This window comes from Macaca thibetana, chromosome 2 (genome assembly GCF_024542745.1).
Source record: "Macaca thibetana thibetana isolate TM-01 chromosome 2, ASM2454274v1, whole genome shotgun sequence".
Taxonomy (NCBI): Eukaryota; Metazoa; Chordata; class Mammalia; order Primates; family Cercopithecidae; genus Macaca; species Macaca thibetana.
The window spans coordinates 113,510,612-113,531,453 of NC_065579.1; the positions used below are offsets into that span (position 1 = coordinate 113,510,612).

Genomic DNA, 20,842 nt, shown 5'->3' on the forward strand with positions numbered 1-20,842 from the left:
AAACAGCCGCCCAGGTTGTGCTTGAAACCCACGGCCCTTTAGGCAAACAAGGGAATCTCCTGATCTCCGGATTGCAGAAACCATGGGAAAAGCATAGTACCCGGGCTGGGTAGCACAGACCCTCACCGCTTCCCTCGGCTGGGAAAGGGAGGCCCCCTGCTCCTTGCACTTCCTGAGTGAGGCAATGCCCCACCCTGCTTCTGCTCACTCTCTGTGGGTTGCTCCCATTGCCTGACCAGTCCCAATGAGATGAACTGGGTACCTCAATTGGAAATGCAGAAATAAACTCCCTTCGCCATTGGTCTCACTGGGAGCTAGAGACCAGAGCTGTTCCTATTCGGCCATCTTGGCCCCTCCCCGGCAAGGCCACTCTTAACAAAAGGCAAGGACACTTTTTGGACCTCATGTTAGAGGCCCAATTTAGGAGGGTTAGAGTCCTTTCTACGATTTAGAGGGTTAGAGGCCCCTCTTGGTAAAGTCCCTTTAAGAACAGATTTGGCACTGTGGGGTGCTAACGGCTATTCTTTTTGGATTAATCTGCCTTGTACTCTTTGCTGATGGCTGTGGGTGACAGAGTTAGGCATGTACAAGATTGTGGGACATGGGAAGCTTTTTCCTCCCTAAAAGAGGAAACTTGAGAGGTAATGGGACTCCTGGAAAAAAATCCCTTTACAACAGCAGCTGCAGCTGCCTGAACTTTTCAGTGTTGCCGCAATGGATGAGTCTTTTCCCTGGCCTCCCTGATCATTTCACCTTCCCCCAGCTGCCGCAGGCAATGCTTTCCTTCTCTACTTTTTATTTCCCTTTGTTATATTTTCTATTACTCAGGGCAACCAACTTGCCCAGAGAACACGTGTTGAAACTCCTAGTCAGAGGTTGGATTAAAGATGACAGGGCCCTTCTGGGGGCAAATTTAAGCCTTGCCAGTTTGATATTGGGTGCTAAACAGAATGGGTAATGTCTATGTTTTATCACATGTATTTTGCTCTCGCCAGAGCAAAAACAATAATTTTCCTTTATGATGTGGCTTGGCCCCCAGGGCTATGGTGCCACAAGCTGCATCACTAGGGTTATTCAGGGAAAGGGAACCCAGAAGCCTGGCATGATGGCAAAAGGATAAGAATTTCTTACCAGTCAGATTTCTGGCTCCTCTCTTTCTGGGCAAACAGTTGAATGGATGATAAATAAATAAATAAATAAATAAATAAATAAATTTTAAAAAATAAAAATTAAATCAGTGTTTATCTCCTCTAAAGTTTTGATTAATGCAAAAAAGAATTGTAAGGCTAGTCTTAAGCTGGTGTATTTTGTGCTATGAATTTGTTTTTCTGTGTCAAGGGGGTACTTTAGGTGAAAACACTGGCTTAGAACACTTGTAATCCCGTTCTTCAAGACGACCCAGCAAGCTGGTCAGTAACAAACTTGGCTGCAGGTCCCTGAAACAAACAAAAAAACTGAATGAAGTCTCCACCTTGTTTTGTGTCCTTGGGAGCTTGGCGTTTTAACCACGTGGTGGTACTTTCTTTTGGTCTCTGCCTTCAGGAAACAGGAATTATAGGGTTCATGTCAGAGTTAGCTCTAAAAATCGTATCACAAAATTAGAAGCCTTTGCAAGCTCAAAATTAACTACTGTAGATTCCTTGTGGGAAAGGAACTGGAGATTGCCTTGTGCTGTAGTTGTGTCTTCTGCTAGCTTTTGAATTTGTTTCCTACTTCTGCCCAGTAGCTGCTAGTACTAGCTGCCCGGTAGCTAATGTTTTGCACTTTCACAGTGGCGGTCTGGGTTCAATTCCCCACCTAGGAAGTAAGTCATTTCTGGTTTAATATCTGCGTGACCTTGTCTATTCTTGTCTCCATGGACTGTCTTAACTTTTTCTTTCTCTAAGCACCTAGGAGGTTAACTTTGGTAAAGTTCAGAAACTAGAAATATTGGCCACTTGGCATGGCTGAAGTCGGGTAGTAAGAGATTTGGAAGGATTTCTTTTTTAAAGAGCACTATGGTTAAAAATCAGCTTAATTAAAAGTGGATAAACAAGCTATAGATATATTTTAAAGGCTGTTATGTTTTTGTCTTCTTATAACTTTTTTTTTCTGAAAAAAGGTTTTTTTCTTCTCAGTCGATTGAATTATTTTTCTCCAATTTTTTTTTGTCTTGCCACTCTTCAAGCACACATGAGAGGCCCTAAGATAACTTCAGATAGCCTGGGACTCCTTGGGAAAAACAAAGGAGGTGCCACAGACCCCGTTTTGGGGAAAAAAAAACCTCTGTTTCCCTCATGAAACCCCAGAAATTAAAAGCAAATCGATCCCTCTCAAACTCAAAGGCTCTGTTCTGTTTTGCATTGTGTTATCTAACGGTTTTGAGTTTTGGGGTATCAGAAATTACTTCGCATTATGAAAGAGCTTTGGTTTGTAATAACCAGGTAGGAAATACGCTTGAATTTTAACCCAAGGAGGGATACTTGACTCTTTGCACACTGGATCAGAAAAGCATGCTCTTGGCCACCTGGAAGATAAGGAAACGTCACCATCCCCCACTGGGAGATGAGACTTCCATGAGGGATGGACTGATTACAAAATGGGCTGATTGGCTTTGGGTTGCCTTGCAATGAAATGCAGAGTAGAAGCACTGCACTGTCTTCTCCCATAGTATTTCCTTCCTTCTGGGGATCCAGCAACCAGTATAAAATGGCACTCTTAATTTTGGGGATCTGTCTTTGCCTTCAGCTGCTTTTTTGCTGCTTATTTGGCCCTAAGAACACATGCTTTTCTGGCCTTGTTCCTCCAAGGGCTCCACTCTGCAGTTAAGAAACTGGTAAATGAAAAATCTTACAAAGTGCTGAATCTGTCTGTGTATTTATATGTGTTACATGTTTATATATAAAAGAGCTCTAATTAATTGGCTTAGAAAAAATAATTGTCAGAAAAATAGAAACTTTAATGCCTTTTTGTTCATGTAACTTTAGTAATCTTTTGGAAACAGACAATTTTAAAGATTATTGGTAAAATAAAATATCTTGAAAATGTAGACATTTGGTCTCAATTAAGATCAGATATCAGATTTACTAAATGCTTTAAGGTCAAACTATTTATTAGACTTTTGAAAATTGTTTAATTTACTTACCTTAAAGCCATTAGATTCTAGATAAGGCCTGGGAACATGTGGAGTTAGCCACGCCCCCTAGCTATGCTGGAGAGCCAGCTCTCATCTGCACTTCTGCCTTGTGTGTCCTCAGCTAGAATCCCCACCTAGTACACAATTAAAATTGCCTATTAACCAGGGTTTTCACCAAAAGTAAGAGTCACTAAAAGTTAACATTGTAACATGTAATTACGACTACTGAAGAAACAGTGTTTTTTTTGTTTGTTTGTTTGTTTGTTTGAGACAGAGTCTCCCAATCTCTCCCTGTCGCCCAGGCTGGAGTGCAGTGGCACGATCTCGGCTCACTGCAACCTTTGCCTCCCAAGTTCAAGCAATTCTCCTGCCTCAACCTCACAAGTAGCTGGGGTTACAGGCGCCCACCATGATCCTTGGCTAATTTTTTGCATTTTTAGTAGAGACGGGGTTTCACTGTGTTAGCCAGGATGGTCTAGATCTCCTGACCTCTTGATTCGCCCACCTTGGCCTCCCAAAGTGCTGGGATTACAGGTGTGAGCCACCGTGCCCGGCCTACTGAAGAAACAGTTCTACATGCAAGGTGTATAAGAAAAGTGAAATGTGTTTTTGGTAAAAAAAAAAAAAAAGATTATAAGAAGGCATGGGAATGTGGAAATTTTTCAGCCTAGATTAAAGTTTTAAAGGATTGTTTTAAGAAAAAAAATCTAAAGGTTTAAACAAGTTGTGAAAGAATTATAAAAATTAATTGTAAGAGATTCTGTGTGTGAACATATTTGCTAAAGTTAAAAGGGTATTATTCAGTTTTTCTGTAAATTAAACCCTGAAATAGCAGCACAACAGGTTTTTCTTAAAGCACTGATACGCTCTTTCACAAAAAAATGTAAAGGGTTATAAAAGGTTTTTAAGAATCTTATGTTATGGTTAAACATTAAAATTGGGTAAATATGTCTATAAGGTTTTATTAAAAATTGAGTTTAACATTAATAGTACATTATTGTAAAGGTGAAATTTGGCTCATTTGGTATAAAAATCATACAGAAAGCATTATCAAATGTGAAATAGTGTTTTGCTTTCTTTGGACTATATTTGCATAAATTTGTTATGTTCTAAAGTTATGGGAAACTCCTATAATTCCAATATGACTTAGTGTATATTATTAATAATTATAATTGTTATGTAAAATTTTGTGTGCCACGGAAGTAACCAAATTTCCTTATCAATTGTGGCTTTAATAGTGGCTGTCCTAAAACTTTTTATCATCCACAGACAATTGTTGTCTTGTTTTAATCCTATTTAGAAGGTGGTTTATAATCAACTATAGAACTCCAGCAGGTGTTCTTAAATGCAGGTTTGTAAATACCTTTGGAAATTGTAACATTAGAGAAAACAACTTTCAGAACTCTCATGAAGAGCTGGAAGGTTCATGAATATCGACTAGAACAGGAGTTAACTGAATTAACTGAATCAATAGACAACTGAAGTAATATTTTTAACTTTGCTTAAAACGTTGCTGATCCTTTGTTTTTCTGAGTTAAGGAAACTTTTGAGCTATTTGCAGCTTGTTGCAGTTGAGTAAAGTATACTGCTGTGAACAAAATTTGGAACTTATTTGTTTTTCTCTACCTGATTTCTCCAGAATTTGGAAACGAGTTATGAGATTCTTAACTTACGGCAATATAGTTATTTGCATATCTGCAGTAAGAATCTGTTTTATTTTGTGACAGGACACAATTGGAGAAATTGGTTATTTTACCAAGGCTTTAACTGGAATGGTGTGCTTTCCTTTAAGGAATCAAACTTGACTTGTAGAGCCAATAAAAGCCCTTTGGGGAACTGGCCCAATACCTTGCCTACACAGTGCCTGTATAGGGTTTTTAACCTATGGTAAGTAAAGATATCACTTTCTCACAGGTCCAGCAGCCCCAAGTGATCTTGGGACATCAAAAAGAGAGAAATTTACCCAACTCATCAGGAGCCCCAAGTTATCTTGGGACCTCAAAAAGAGAGGAATTTACCCAACTTACAGATATTTGAGGGTACAAACCCATGGCAGGGCTCAGCTGTAAAAAAGTCTTGTCTAAGATTCCTTCTGTGGAATAGTTTCATCAAAGTCAATAAAAAAAAAAATCATACTTGCTGCACTTCATACAAATAACCCGGCCAAATATAATAAAGCAAATCAGCTTTACCATGGTTTGTCTTTAGTAAAAATGGGAAACCGGAGAAATATTATGTTTCAAGAACTATAGTACACTGGTTATTAAATTCTAGTTTCAGTTGTTTTTAAGTTTGTTTCTGCAATTTAGACTAACCCTGCTTATTCCTGTAAACCAACAGTGATTTTTGACTGTTGCTCAGAAGAAACAAGAGGGATGGGTAATGTAAAACTCTGGGTCAGTGTTCTAATTCTGGGCACATTACAATCAGCTAACAACCCCATATCAGCTTAGTTCCAACAGTTGCCCAGTTCATGAAAAGCCTTCTAATTTTAGTTTACTTGGAATAACTTCACTTATTTTACTTTAATCTTGAGGAATATATAGCGGTTACACTGTTTGTGCAGGAACACAGGACAAGCTTACTGAATGTTTTCTTAAATTATACACTTATTTATCTTCCAGCTATCACCTTCTGTCGAAACTCAAGAGTTGTAAACGGACCTTACCATACTGATGCTTTCCGACTGAGCTCCTCTCTACTCTGAATGCAAGAGACCCTCATAGTTAGGCAGGAATATCATTACCCCTATTCAGCCTCAAGAAGTTACAGAAGACAGAACTTTGTCCCTCTGCAACCTTTAAGATTAAGGGTTCTTTTATAAAAGGGAGGGGGGAAATGTCAGAGGCCTGTGAACCAGAGCACCTTTATCTTCAACAGGAGCTGGGTAAAATGAGGGTGAAGCCTACTGGGCTGCATTCCCAGATGGTTAAGGCATTCTAAGTCACAGGATGAGATAGGAGGTCAGCACAAAATACAGGTCATAAAGACCTTGCTGATAAAACAGGTTGCAGTAAAGGAGCCGGCCAAAACCAAATAAAACCAAAATGGCCACGAGAGTGACCTCTGGTCGTCCTCACTGCTACATTCCCACCAGCACCTTGACAGTTTACAAATGTCATGGCAACATCAGGAAGTTACCCTATATGGTCTAAAAAGGGGGAGACATGAATAATCCACCCCTTGTTTAGCATATAATCAAGATATAACCATAAAAATGGGCAACCAGCAGCTCTTGGGGCTGCTCTGTCTATGGAGTAGCCATTCGTTATTCCTTTACTTTCTTAATAAACTTGCTTTCATTTTGAAAAAAAAATGACATGAGCAAACTGCTGTAAGAATACAAAGAAAGCTCCAAAAAGGGATGAAACTTTCAGAAATACGAAGAGAATCCATAAAAACCTGTACTGACAGTTCTAGACACAACTGCTACTTTCAATGTCTGGTTTCCAGTTTCTTTGAGTAAAAATGATTCGTTATGCCAAACTTCATGCCAAACCTATCAACAAACTGACCCTTTAGAATTCAGTAAAGTAAGAAGGCCAAACTTTGCAAACTTTATGCAACCTTTTAGGACACTGATTAAATAAAAGCATGAAGAAGGGCTTTGAAATTCAGTTTGTAAAGGCTGTTTGACCAAAGAAGGCAATATATTGAGCAAATATTTGAATATGTGGTAAAGTAGCACAGGCACAGTCAAGTGAGACTGGTGGTAAAACAGAAGCACGTTGCTAACACAAGAAGATTCTTTACAACTTGCAGTATCCAAACTCATGTTAATGACGTGTCCCACTGTCATGTCCAGCTTCAGGCAATGTTGTCCTTGTCTTAGTCCATTCCTATTGCTATGGAATGGACTAAGACTATTGCTATGCTAAAATACCTTAGATTGGGTAATTTATAAATAACAGAAATTTATTTCTCATAGTTTGGGTGGTTGGGAAGCCCAGGATCAAGGTGTCCGCAGATTCTGTGTCTGTAAGGACTCTCTTTGATTCCAAGATGGCGACTTGTTACTGTGTCTTCCCAAGGGGACAAACACTATGTCCTTACATAGCTGAAAAGATAGAAGGGGAAAAGGGGCCTAGCTCATTCCCTTCAGACCTTTTGTAAGACACTAAGCCCATCCATTAAAATGGAGCCCTCATGGCCTCATCACCTCCTAAAGGACCCGCCTGTGAACACTGTTGCATTGGGGATTTAGTTCCAGCATGAATTTTGGAGGGAACACAAATATTCAAACCACAGTGGTCCTGAAATACCATAGACCATTAAGATCTAGTAGAAATGTAAGCCACATAAAAATTTTTAGTAACATTAAAAATGGTAGAGATAAAATTAATTTTATCAATATATTTTGTTGACCCCAGTATATCCAAAACATTATTTCAATATATAATCTTGTAAACAATCATTAATGAGAAATTTTACTCATTTTTTTGCTAAGTCTGAAATATGCTGTGCCTTTCATACTTATAGCACACCTCAATTAGGACTAGCCGCATTCTAAGAGCTCAATAGCCACATACATGAGGCTAATGGCTACCATATTGGATAGTGCAGTTCTAGTCATATATAAAATATCCTGTTTTTAAGAGTCTCCATAGGAGATAATTCTTCAACTTTTTTTAGGACCCCATTCCAGTTTTCAGTGATGCTCTAAAAATGCTCTCAAATGTACCCCAAGTCCCTGTGCCAGTGTTTGACTGTTTCATCTCTTGCTGTTATCATACAATAAATATTTCTTGAATCTCTACTATATACTAGATTTTATGTTAGGTGTTGGGATATAATGATGAGCATCAATTCTGTGGTTCCTACTCTAGGGTGCTTACGCTAATATAAAAGAGAAATATTAAACAAATGAGCAAATTAAATCTGTACATGTGACATGAGTTGGGATGGAAAAGTTCAGTGAAGTATGAGGATTTGTAACAGGAGGACCTCTCTTACTCTGGAGGGACTGAGAGGCTTCCCCAGTGAAGCAGTCTTAGACTTGAAATCAGAGCCTCTTGTGGCGGGGCTCTGAGGCAAGAAAGAGTTTGCATTTTCAAGGAACTCACAGGAGGATGGTGTGGCTCCAGTGGAAAGAGCTAAGGCAAGAATGATTCAAAATGAGGTAGGGGAGTTAGTCGGAGACCAAACACATGTGGCCTTTAGGTCATATTAAGGACCAAGATCTTCCTCCACAGAGTAACAGAAACCACTGCATTACTGGATTTGTGTATTAGAATATCACTCTGTTGTAGACTGGGAATGGATCTGAAGGAAAAAGGGCGAGTGTGAGAAGACCTTTCAGGGAGCTACTTTTTAATCCAAGTAAGATAATTGGGGCAGTGGCTGTCAAATGCCATAAACTATGACCTTGAGACATATTTAGTAAATAAAACTGCTAGGACTCTGTGACTAATTGGGTGGAGGAGAGTGCAGGAAATGGGGAAGAGGTGTGTCCAAGATGACTCCTGGCTTTCTGACTCATTCAAATAAGTGGATGTGCATGTGTTGTTTCTTAAAGATAGTTCTCTTAACTCTCCTCTGGATAGAAATTTGAAGGTAAGGTATTCCTCATCTAAAATAAAAAATATGGTGTTAATTTGCCTGTCATTTCTTTCTTGAATCAGAATGTTGTAATTCTTTGGTGTTAAGGGTAGGATGTTATAAAGAAAAAAAATTAACAATGAGCTTCTGTCCATCTGTTAAGCTTTACTTACTGAATAATCAGTAATCAGTAAGTAAATTGCATGAATCACTTAATGATTTTACTGTTTTGAAAGCCAATGTCTGTTTTCTTATAAATTAAATGATATTTTCATGATGCACAGTTTTATTGCCATAGTACTGTCATGAGTATTACGACAGTCTTTGCAGAGGAAGGAAACAATCAAAACAATCAAAGGAAAACAAAGAAACAATTTGACCTTGAAGTTTTGTAAACCAATTAAGAAACCACAACAATAAAGCTTTTGTTTTCCTTTACAATTGGTTTGCACAGATTTGTAATTATTCTTAGCTAATCATTAAAAATTACATCTCTTTTAAAATTAGTTATTAAATACCTAACTTACTTCCTATTCAAAGTCAAATCTTCATGAAGATTTCAAATTGCCAGATAATTCAAAATAACTGGACACTGACAATCATGTTCATTCATTCATTCATTCATTCATTCATGGGATAATAATTAAGTGTCTAGATACTTAACAGAATAGACAACCCTTGAGGGGTTTACAATATAGTGGTGAAGGCATAAATGAATAAACACATAAATAAATAATGCATTGTCAGTAGTGATAAGTATTATTAAAAACAGACAGGGATAAAAAGCCATAGAGCCAGATGGCTCACACCTGTAATCCCAGCATTTTGGGAGGTGGAGGCAGGCGGATCATGAGATCAGGAGATCAAGACCAGCCTGGCCAACATGGTGAAACCCTGTCTCTACTGAAAAAAAAACCCAAAAATTAGCTGGGTGTGGTGGCACGTGCCTGTAATCCCAGCTACTGGGGAGGCTGAGGCGGGAGAATCACTTGAACCCAGTGAGCCGAGGTCGCGTCACTGCACTCCAGCCTGGCAACAGAGCGAGACTTGGTCTCAAAAAAAAAAAAAAAAAAAAAAAGAAGAATCACAAAAGCCATAGAGCAACGACGAGAGCTGTTGTAGCTCTACGATGAAGGAAGATCTCTCAATATGGGAATATTTGAGCAGTGCCCCAAGGAAGTGAGGGAGTAATCTGGGAAAATATCTGGGGTAAAGAGCCTTTTAGGCACAGGGAAGCAAGCGCAAAGATTCTGTGGTGGGCATGATACATCTTCCAGGAACAGCAAGGAAGCCAGTGCTGCTAAGCTACAGTGAGAAAGGTGCTATAGTTTGGATATGGATTGTCCCCGACAAAACTCATGTTGAAATTAGATTCCCAATGTGGTGGTATTGGGAGGTGGGGCCTAGTGAGAGGTGTCTGGGTCATAGGGGTAGATCCCTCATGAATGGCTTCATGGTATTCTTAACAATAGTTAGTTCTTACTCTGGCAAGACTGGATTAGTTCTTATGAGAATGGATTATTTGCTTCAAGAGTGGGTTGTTATAAATCCAGGGCATCGCTTTTGTTTTCTCTCTTCACATGTGTCTGCTTCCCTTTTGACCTTTTCCACTAGGCTATTACTCAGCACAAAAGCCCTCACCAGAAGCCAGAACTCTCTCCTTAAACTTCCCAGCCTGCAGAACCATGAGCTAAATAAACCACTTCTCTCTAAAAATTTCCCAGTCTTGAGGTGGAGGTTGTGGTGAGCCGAGATCGCGCCGTTGCACTCCAGCCTGGGCAACAAGAGCGAAATTCTATCTCAAAATACATAAATAAATAAAATAAAATTTCCCAGTCTTAGGTATTCTGTGATAGCAACACTAAACAGACTAAGACAGAGGGAACAATGGAGGAAATGAGATCAAAGAGGTGATGGAAAGCCACATTATGATAATTCTTAAGGTCATATAAAGATTTGGGTTTTTATTCCAAGTATGATGGGAGGCATTTGGAAGGTTTTGAACAGGAGAACGATTTCAGTTTAGATGCACGGTATATAAGAAAGAAGAGAATCAGTCATGATTCCTAGGTTTTTGGCCTGAACAATTGGATTCATGGTGACACCACTTACTGAGGTGGGGAAAACAAAGAAGGAATGACTTTAGAGGAGAAATCAACATAGTTCCATTTGGAGCATGTAAAATCAGAAATTGAACTTTCAAGTAAAGGGGATAACTGAAAAAAAAAAAAAAAACCTCTTTGTTCTAGCATTATGTGTGGTAGCAAAATATTGGGCTTTCCAAATGTTCATCAGTAGAGCATGCACTTGTTAAATCACCTTCGTTGTAGCAGCACAGTAAATTATGAGTTTGTAAAGAGAATGAGGCATATCTTCTATAGAGGATCTCTAATATATGTATTATATATGAAGAAAAGAAAGGTAGAGAAAAGTAGTATGTATGGTATGTTACCACTTTTAAAGGGTGGACGCTGTGGTTTTAATATGTCTCCAAAAGTCCATGTATTGAAAGGTTAATTCCCAATGCAGCAGTGTTGAGAGCTGGGACTATTAAGAGGTGATTAGGTCCTGAGGGGTCTGCTCTCGTGAATGAATTAATGTCATTATTGTGGGAGTGGGTTAGTTATCATGGAGTGGGTTCCTAATAAATGGATGAGTTTGGCCCTCTTCCTCTCTCATGCACATGTGATCTCTTGCTCTTCTTTCTTCTTCCATGTGATGATACAGTAAGAAGGCCCTCACCAGATGTGGGCCCCTCAACCTTGGATTTGCCAGCCTCCAGAACTGTTAAGAAATGATTTTCTTTTCTTTATAAATTACTCTGTCTGTGGTATTCTGTTACAGTAACACAAAACAGACTAAGACAGGTGAGGCAGAAATACATCTACGTTTGGGCTGGGCGTGATGTGGCTCACGCCTGTAATCCCAGCATTTTGGGAGGCCAAGGCAGGCGGATCATGAGGTCAGGAGTTCAAGACCAGTCTGGCCAGCAGAGTGAAACCCCGTCTCTAGTAAAAATACAAAAAATTAGCTGGGTATAGTGGTGTGCGCCTGTAATCCCAGCTACTTGGGAGGCTGAGGCAGGAGAATAGCATGAACCTGGGAGGTGGAGGTTGCAGTGAGCCAAGATCACGCCATTGCACTCCAGCCCAGGTGACAGTGCAAGACTCCATCTCAAAAAAAAAAAAAAAAAAAAAAAGAAAAGAAAAGAAATACATCTATGTTTGCATTTATAATATATAGTTACATAATACATATATTTGATGACAAAACATATTGATTATTCTTTAGGAGGGAGAAAATAGTATGAAGGAGATAGAGATAGAAGGTGGATTTCCCTGAACATAATTTGACTTTTAGACTTGACTTTGTAACAATGTAAATGTTTTATATAATTATAAAACAAAAATAAATTAAAAATGGTCCTAAAAATCAGAAGCAAACTAAAGCAAATGAATCTAAATTTATTGAGTTGGTGGCATACCCACAGAGAGGGAAATTATTTCAAGTAACTTTAAATTATGGTTAACTATATTAAAACTTTCTTTGTATTCCTGGTGGATTATATCTAAAGGACCAACTGAAAAAACAAAAAGGACAAAATAATCTTAATCTTTTTTTGGTAATCATGTTATCGATGGTAATATAGGTGCTGTTCTCAAACTGAGGAGTATAGTGGGATAAAGTAAATAGGATGTATTATGATAATGAGATGCTGAAAGCTGGGACATTTGGTATACGATAAAAGAGATACAGATAGATATAATAAGATTGATGAGCTTAAGAAAAGTTCTGCAGTCTTGGATTTGAATTGGAAGTATCAGTATGAACACGTGCTCCATTTTATTGTTTTGTAAAAAGTATTTTGTAGCCCTTTCCCTAAAATAACCTGAAAAACAATGATAACCTCACAACAGTGAACACCTCTACTGTCCTAATTGTGGTCTCTATATCTTCATTCTCATTAAAAGGAACCAGAATTTGATGAATAAATGGAAGATTCCAGAATCTCGGGCAGAAAGTTTACAAGATAAGCCTGGAACATCTTGTCCTATCAGAAAGTAAGCTAAATATTAAAGGCAACTGGGATTGTGACAAAAGGGTGCAGGAATCATCTTGAGCAGGTTTTTTTTTTTTTTTTCTTGGACAAAATCTGGAACATTTTGAACATAATTAGGAAAATAATGCAGCAAATTGAAACATATGAAATAGGTTTAAATTCATGAGTTCATAATGATAGCAGAGAAATTACTGGTCACTTTTGGAAAATTCTAGGTAATCAACTCATTGTTTTGAAAAAAAAAAAAAAGCTAAGAATATTCTTTGTTTTTCTTTTTTCTTTCTTTTTTTTTTTTTTTTTTTGAGATGGAGTCTCGCTATGTTGCCCAGGCTGGAGTGCAGTGGTGCAATCTTGTCTCACTGCAACCTCCGCCTCCCAGTTTCGAGCAATTTTCCTGTCTCAGCCTCCCAAGCAGCTGGGATTATAGGCGTGCACCACCAAGCCTGGCTAATTTTTGTATTTTTAGTAGGGACAGGGTTTCAGCATGTTGGCCAGGCTCGTCTTGAACTCCTGACCTGAGGTGATCCACCCACCTTGGCTTCCCAAAGTGCTGGGATTACAGGCATGAGCCACTGTGCCCGGCCAAGCTAAAAATACTCTTATCTTTCCTGTCGAACTGTATCCCTGGGTAACCAAATATTTGATGAGGAAAAATGTCTACTTATAGGTATTCCAAAGAATAAATGAAAAAGGTAGAATTTGAGTATCAATATTTTGCAATCCTAACAAGTTAGTGGATCTTGGCAGTGATAATCAATTTTTGCTGACATCCCGTACAAAGAATCAACTAGGCATTATTTGCCTTCTGAGGGAAATATGTGACATCCCTTATGAGCTATTCTTGCCAAAAAATAAATAAACACTCTGGGTCTAACAACCAACTTACAGGACATACTAGATACAGAAGAACATGTTGAATCACACCATGGGGATGTGATCAGCAAAATCCATACTGTAGGATACTCCAGAAGGGAATAAAAATCACTACATGAACAAATTCACTGTAAGGAAAGTAAAGGAGAGACAAGAGGGGACAAATATCAACCACCTGCAGGTAATGACCTTATTTGGGTCCTGGTTTTAACGCAAAAAAAAAAAAAAAAAAAAAAAAAAAAGGAGGGGAAAAGAGAGAGAGGAAGAGTCAGGCAATACTTGTAGAATTTCAACACTTGTAGAAATTTGAACACTGACTGAATATTTGATAATATTAAGGAATTATTATAGACTAGAAACAAGACACCCAAGTAGTAATAAACACATCTAGTACCCAGATCCTAGTTTCCAAATACCATTTCCTAGTAAAGGAATCAAATTTCTTTGGAAAAAATGGCTGATTTCAGGGAAAATACAAAGAAGTCTGGTGCTATAACACAAGTGTTCAGGGACTAATGGAGATGTGAACAATCACAGAAGCGGAATAGAAAGGCCTTCCACTGTGAAAATCTGGGACAATTTGAGCATCAAAAAATTATGAAAGTAATAGATTGTAGCACATTGAATAAGAGAAACTTCTGGGTCCATGAGATACTTAAAGAGAGAAAGAGAAATAGAGAAAGGGAAATATGAGGGAAAGCTCTTATTTGGAGACAGGAGGAGCATAAAAATGTCAGCCAATAAAAGTAGAAGGAATTGCAGAATTAGGAAGTCTTTCTTTTGCAGTTATCTATGTAACACTTTAGCTAGGCAAAGGTTGTTGATAGAAGCTATAACTATTGGATCAAAGTTGTTGGAGAATAGGGTATTCACGTGATAGTGAAATATCTTCTCATGGATAAACTACTAATTACAAAAAAAATGTATCTTCAGCTAAGAATATTAGCTGAAGTGATTACATTTATTTTTGTGAGGAGAGGTACTGATACAAATGACAATAATATTTCAATTTTTTTTTCCAGATACAAGTACATATCACTTATCCAGTGTTCTTACAAAAAAGATGTTTCAACTGAATCTAATAATGAGGAAATAATCAGACAAATCCATTATATAGAGTTATCAGTAAGACAACTGGTCTAGACTCTTAAAAAAATCCATGTCATAAAGAACAGATAATATAAAAATGCTATTCTAAATTAAAAGGGGATAAAGAGACATAACAAGTAAATGCAATGTGTGAAACTTGGTTTGGATTCTAAGTGTGGGAAAAATGCTATAAAAGACATATTGGAAGCTTCTGGGGATACATAAAGACAGTATATTAGGTGATGTTACTAAATTATCAATTTTCTAAAAATGATCATGGTATTGTGGTTATAAAGGAGAATGTCTTTACTCTTAGGAGATGCTGGCTGGAATATTTAGGGGTAAAGTATTACAGTGTCTTCAATTTGCTTTCAATTCATTCTTAAAATATCTGCATGTGTATATGCATGTATATATGTATTAAGAGAGACTAAAAATGTGGCAGAATATACAGGCATTTATTGTCCTGAAGCTCTGTGTATTTTTTCTGTAGATTTGAATATTTTTTCTAATAAAAAATTGAAAAAATGAAAGAAAAACAAAAAGATCACTTAGCTTAAAAATTTTGTGTTTACTTAGAGCTTATTACTATGCATTAATTTTCAATCTTTTAATGTAGGACCAAGTGCTTCTCTTTGAGTAAAGGATTGAAGTTCTGTATCTATCTTGCATAAATAACATTATAATTATAAAGATGTCCATTTTCAGTAACTGTAAAATGAAGTAAAGTCACCTGCAAAGCAATGAATACAGAGTTCTTCTAAATTTATTTTATTTTTCCTTTTAATCTTTTACCTTTATCTCTCCTACAATTTCCTTTTATTGAATCTTTCCAAGGCATTCAGGCCTGTTTTTCGAGAATAAGCAACTCTTTCTTCTCACATTTACGTTTCAGCAGTTTACATATGTAATTAAATATTATAATTAAAGCAAGTACAACTGATATTAGTAAGTCTGGGGACAAATACAGCTCACTCTTGGCGAGTATACAACTCAGCTGGTGGGTAATGAAGAAGTACATGGATTACAAGAGATTAGCCTACCAGTTGCCAGTTTTTAGTGGCTATAGTATCCAGTTGGGATATTTTACAGTAAAACTGTAGACAGTTGCTTAACCTGGTAGATTGCTTGAGTAGAAATTAGTTAGAAAAGTTCTACTATAGTGAAATACTCACTAGGCCTATGTTGCAACACGATTCCAAATTGCTCAAATACAGTGAAATTCTGCCCATGGCTACATGCCCTGGTCAAATTAGTTTATGAATATTCTCTTCTGTTTAGATTAGTGCCAAGGCCCTTCCCCCAGTAAAGCTAAATAAAATGGCTTCAGACCCCATAACAGTTACAAATGGGCACATTTAGGTTATTTTTCTTTCCTTTTATTCTATGACTCACGCCCATCCCCACTAACATGAAGCTGATACTGGCACAGTACCTCCTGGGAGTGTAGCAGAGAATCATGAATTTCATACTTGTTAGTTAGTAGTACTTGTGGACCGTTCATGTGACAATTACAATGAAATTCTGACTCGGTTGAAGCAATGTTGAAAGGTTTAGCTTTCACTTTCAAAAAAAGAAAGATTGCCTGCTTTGTGAGCCCTGAGAATGCTGTCCTGAGGAAGATGGGTGTCTCTTTCTTGTAAGTGGCATGCCAGACAGCTGGATTAGATTTCTGTCTCTGTTCATTGAACTTGCTGCTCAGCTCTCCGAGTAAAGGAGGATAAGAAAACTGTTGAGAGGGGCTTTCAGCAGATTTGTAAGCGCCAGCATCTTTCTTCTCTAGAGCATGCTGCACTTAAATGCTACTTCTCCCTTCGGGGCACCTTTCAGGTTCTGGCTTTTTCCGACAAAGCAAGAGACCCTAATTATTTCACTTTCAATCAATTCTGAAACCTCAAAGACCAAAATTGTCTCTTCAGATCCACACAGATGCCAAAGAGAAGTGTGAAAGAGAAATTGCTGCACACCAGCGGCTGTAGAACTCTAAGCCATCTTTTGCTTTTATTTTCTATGCAGCGGTCAAGCATTGTTGCTAACACTCAAATAAGTAAAAATAAAATGTTTCAACAAATACCTTGGAGAATAAGGTCGATTTTTCATTGAAAACGTCTCTACAGTCATTGTGACAGGCTTTACTACAATTCATTGACCAGTCCACCTCTTATACGAAGGAGAATTGTACTCCCTCCACCCTGAAAGTCAGATGTGATCATGGGACTTGACTTTGGCCAGTGAACTGTAGTGGATGTGTTTAATTTCCAGTGCTCGAATTTCCGCCTCTCTCTTCTCCAGCCTATCAAAAATCTCACTTCATGAAACCTTTGAGGATAAACCACTTCAGATTGTCAGTCTGATTGTTTCTTTTACTAACTTTATCTGAGTTATTACCTATTTATACACGTATCTCAATTTACTTAATAGAGGTTTTTCAGAAAGAAAATACATATAAATGGAATTTTTAAATGTTTCCTATGCCCAAAGGAAGTCTTAGTAAATTATTTTATGTAGTAAATATATCGGTATGCATATTTCCTCCTTTTCATACGTTGACTTTGTCTAAAGCAGAGCACACTGGATATTCTTTCACCAGATATTCTTTTTCCCTTAGCTGTAGCATCATTTCTAGAAGTTGGCTATTTCACTTGTCAAACAAATGTTTACTGAGCACTGGCCACATGGAAGTCCTGGGTGCCCATATTTATGTGTAGCTATAACTCTACCTAAATATTGTGGGTAGTTTGCTGCTATGAACTGAATTGTATCCCTCTGAATTTCATACGTTGAAGCCCTGACCCCAATGTGACTATATTTGGAGATGGAATGTGTAGGCAGTAATTAAGGTTAAATTATGAGATCATAAGAATGGGACCTTAATTCAGTAGGATTGGTGGCCTTCTAAGAAGAGGAAGAGTGAGAGAGATTTTGCTCTCTCTGTTTCTACATGCACATACCTAGGAAAGAACACGCAAGCACAACCAGGAAAAGATCCCTCACCAGCATTTGACTATGCTGGTGTCCTGATCTTAGACTTCCCAGACTCCACTAGACAGAATAAATATCTGTTGTTTAAACCACCCAGTATATGGTATTAATGGCCGTTCAACCTGACTAATACATTTGCCAAATCAAAAAATTTTACAAATAAAATCCTTTTGAATCCTGTAAGAAATAAATCAAGGGCAACAAAATTAGAACTATGTACAGCTGACTGTAAACTTACCAAATTTGAAATCCTAAATTCTTATTAAATTTGGAAAAATATATAATAAATCTAATAAAAGACTCAGATAAATTCATGGATGTCAGATTTATGATGGCATATTAAAGGAAACCAGATTTTCAACCTTGTAAGATAAAATGGAGGAAAACAACAAATGAACCAATGCAATAAACTCATTTGTTTATTAAACAAGTGCTCAGGACTTCCCTTAGACAATATATCTCAAGGTATATAGACCAAGGCTAACTGTGTCAGAATCGTATAGTTGTGCCTGTTAGATATCCAGTCTCTGGCACCTTGCCACAGTCATACTCAATTTCTTAGAGCTAAAGTCTGGGAATCTTCATTTTAAACAAGCTCTGTAAGTGATCTGTAAGCACACTAATAACAGAGATAGCCTACTTTAAGCATTGTAGGCCTGCATAAGAAATATTAACCTTTGTTCTTGCAGTGAGATGCTTACAGTTAACATGCATGAAATAGAAGGTGAATCAAGATGGGATGTGATCAAGTGCTCAACTATGTAATATGGAGTGTAATGTAGTATTTTTAGAAGAAGACATCAGCAAAGAACAGAAAATAGCTACTAGAGATCTGTTCACAGCACTCCAAGAGCTTAGAGGGAGGGCTAGAACAGTGGACCAGAGGAGCCTGGAGTCAAGGAGGCTCTGAGAGGCCATCATCTGAAGAATAAAGAGGCTCTTTCTCTTTGTCACTTTTAAGAAAAAGACAATGTCTTTGTTTGTTATTGTTACAGTTATTATTTCACAAGGACATAGAACACAGATAAGAGATAGGAGCGAATGAAAATTTTTAAAAGACAGAAAACAGATGAGAAGATGGTTCTGATGAGACTAGAAGTAGCTGATTTGCCCTGGGCAACCTCTGGAGGCTCAGCTCTTGGAAGAACCAGGTATTGCAGAAGTTTGGGGAGAGGTATAAGTAAGGATAAAAAGAGAAGGAACATTAGTGGGTGGACCTTCTAAATCCCCTCATCCCCACCAGGCAATTATCCTAGCCTCTTTTCTTTCAGAACAACTGACTTTTCTCTAGAGGATTTGAACTGGAGGAGGCTTGAAGTTGAACAATGGAACTCTTAGTACCAACTTCCCTTTACACTCTGATGTCAGAAATCTGACAGTCAGATGTATTCCCCCAGACCTTCTACCTTCACCTGTAAGTCTAAATGGCAGGGATTTCTCAACTCCAAAAAGTGATACTAAAAAATATTGGAGCAATGTCTTCAAAATCATAAGAGTATACACCCAACCAAACTGTTAATCAAGTAGCATAAAGAGTAGAATAAAGATTTTTCCCTGGCCAGGTGTGGTAGCTCACACCTGTGGTCCCAGAACTTCGGGAGACCAAAGCTGGAAGATTGCTTAAGCCCAGGAGTTTGAGACCAGCCTGGGCAACATAGGAAGACTCTGTCTCCACAAAATTTTAAAAATTTAACTGAGCGTGGTGGTACGTGCCTGTGGTCCCAGCTACTCATGAGGCTGAAGTGAGAGGATCACTTTAACCCGGGAAGTCAAAATTGCAGTGAGCCACGATGGCGCCACTGCACTCCAGCCTGGGTGACAGAGCAAGATCTTGTCTTAAAAAAAAAAAAAAAAAAAAGGTATTTATCAGGTATGCAAGTCCTCAAAACATTTGCCTTCTTAGGAAGCAAGTAGAGGATGTACTTTGACCAAAATAAGGGGATAAACCAAGAATCATAAGGATCCTGAATTCAGGAAATAGGGATTAGAACACAGGGGACCTGCAAAAGAAAATTCAGGATGCAACTACACAATCAGGCCTAGAATGCAGCTGACAGAGATTGATCGGGACCCAGGGGCTCAGGGATGGAGGACTGAAAGTAAAAAAAAAAAAAATTAGAACTCATATATCTTCTGAGTTTTTGAATCTTACGTGCATTCAGAAACCTACAAATAGCCTGTGAGTAGTTCTCCAACCTTCCGTTTCTTTTTACTTCTGTTGACCCTGTGTGAAACAAATGTCATTATACTTACCTTTTTTCTCTGTTTATGTTTTCATTTTTCATATAAGAAATATACTTTTCTTTTAGGAGTTATATAATTAAAAGATTATCAGCGATTGAAGTACTTAGCACATAGTTTTCATATTACCATGAGTTATTTTCTATATGACCCAATTGAAAAATAAACAACAAACAAAAAAAGCCCCTGCTAACATTTGTATACAAAATGGTAGGTAATTTTGTTACATTTTATTTACAGATATTTTTGAAATTTACTACATTATTCTTTAGATTGTTCACTAACTTAGCTAATTGTAAGGACTGATTTTCCATTTTTGTGGGGAAAAAACCCAATAACCACCATTTACAGGGAAGAATTTTCACTAGGCAGTGTCTTAAAATAATTTTGAAGTATATTTATTTACGTCTCAAATATGACTTCTTTCTAAAATGTTCAAAGTCTCATTTCCACAGCTGCAATTAAGTGACTTTTTAGGATAATGTTTCATTTGGCTGTATTATGTTAATAATCAGCTAGATGATGTATATCTTTTCCATCTTTATGTACTCATGAATTATTCAGAAGTGTTCTCTTGCAAATGAAGAGTAGAGGAATTCAGTTTCTCTTCCCCAAAAAGGGTCAGACATGCTGTAGTTTAGAAGCAGGTGGGTGGTTCTTTCCTCTCTCTTTTTAAAAGTCATTTAAAATATCTTAAAGTGAACAGTAAATTCCTTAAATATCCAATAATGAGAAAATGATCAAGTAAACTGTGATACGTCTGCTTGACAAAATGATGCAACTATCAGAAACTAATGGTTGGAAAGACAACATAGCTATATAGAAAAATGTTTTTGTCAAAAAAGTAAGTGGAAAACAGCAAGATATAAAAGTATATGTACACTACAATTGCTATTTAAAAATAATCATAGGAAAAAATCCAGGAGAAAATACAGTAAAATAAT

At 37.6% G+C, this 20,842-nt stretch overlaps 1 long non-coding RNA gene and 1 pseudogene across 2 annotated transcripts in view; one reads left to right on the forward strand and one right to left on the reverse strand.

Annotated features, from left to right (window-relative positions):
• Positions 1–20,842, reverse strand: part of LOC126948836 (B-cell CLL/lymphoma 7 protein family member C-like) — a 1,005,321-nt pseudogene that overhangs the window by 398,929 nt on the left and 585,550 nt on the right.
• Positions 1–20,842, forward strand: part of LOC126948850 (uncharacterized) — a 107,477-nt gene that overhangs the window by 51,697 nt on the left and 34,938 nt on the right. For both annotated transcript variants that reach the window (XR_007723545.1, XR_007723544.1), the window contains exon 2: positions 12,625–12,714. This is a non-coding gene — a long non-coding RNA (uncharacterized LOC126948850). The remainder of the gene's footprint in view (positions 1–12,624; positions 12,715–20,842) is intronic.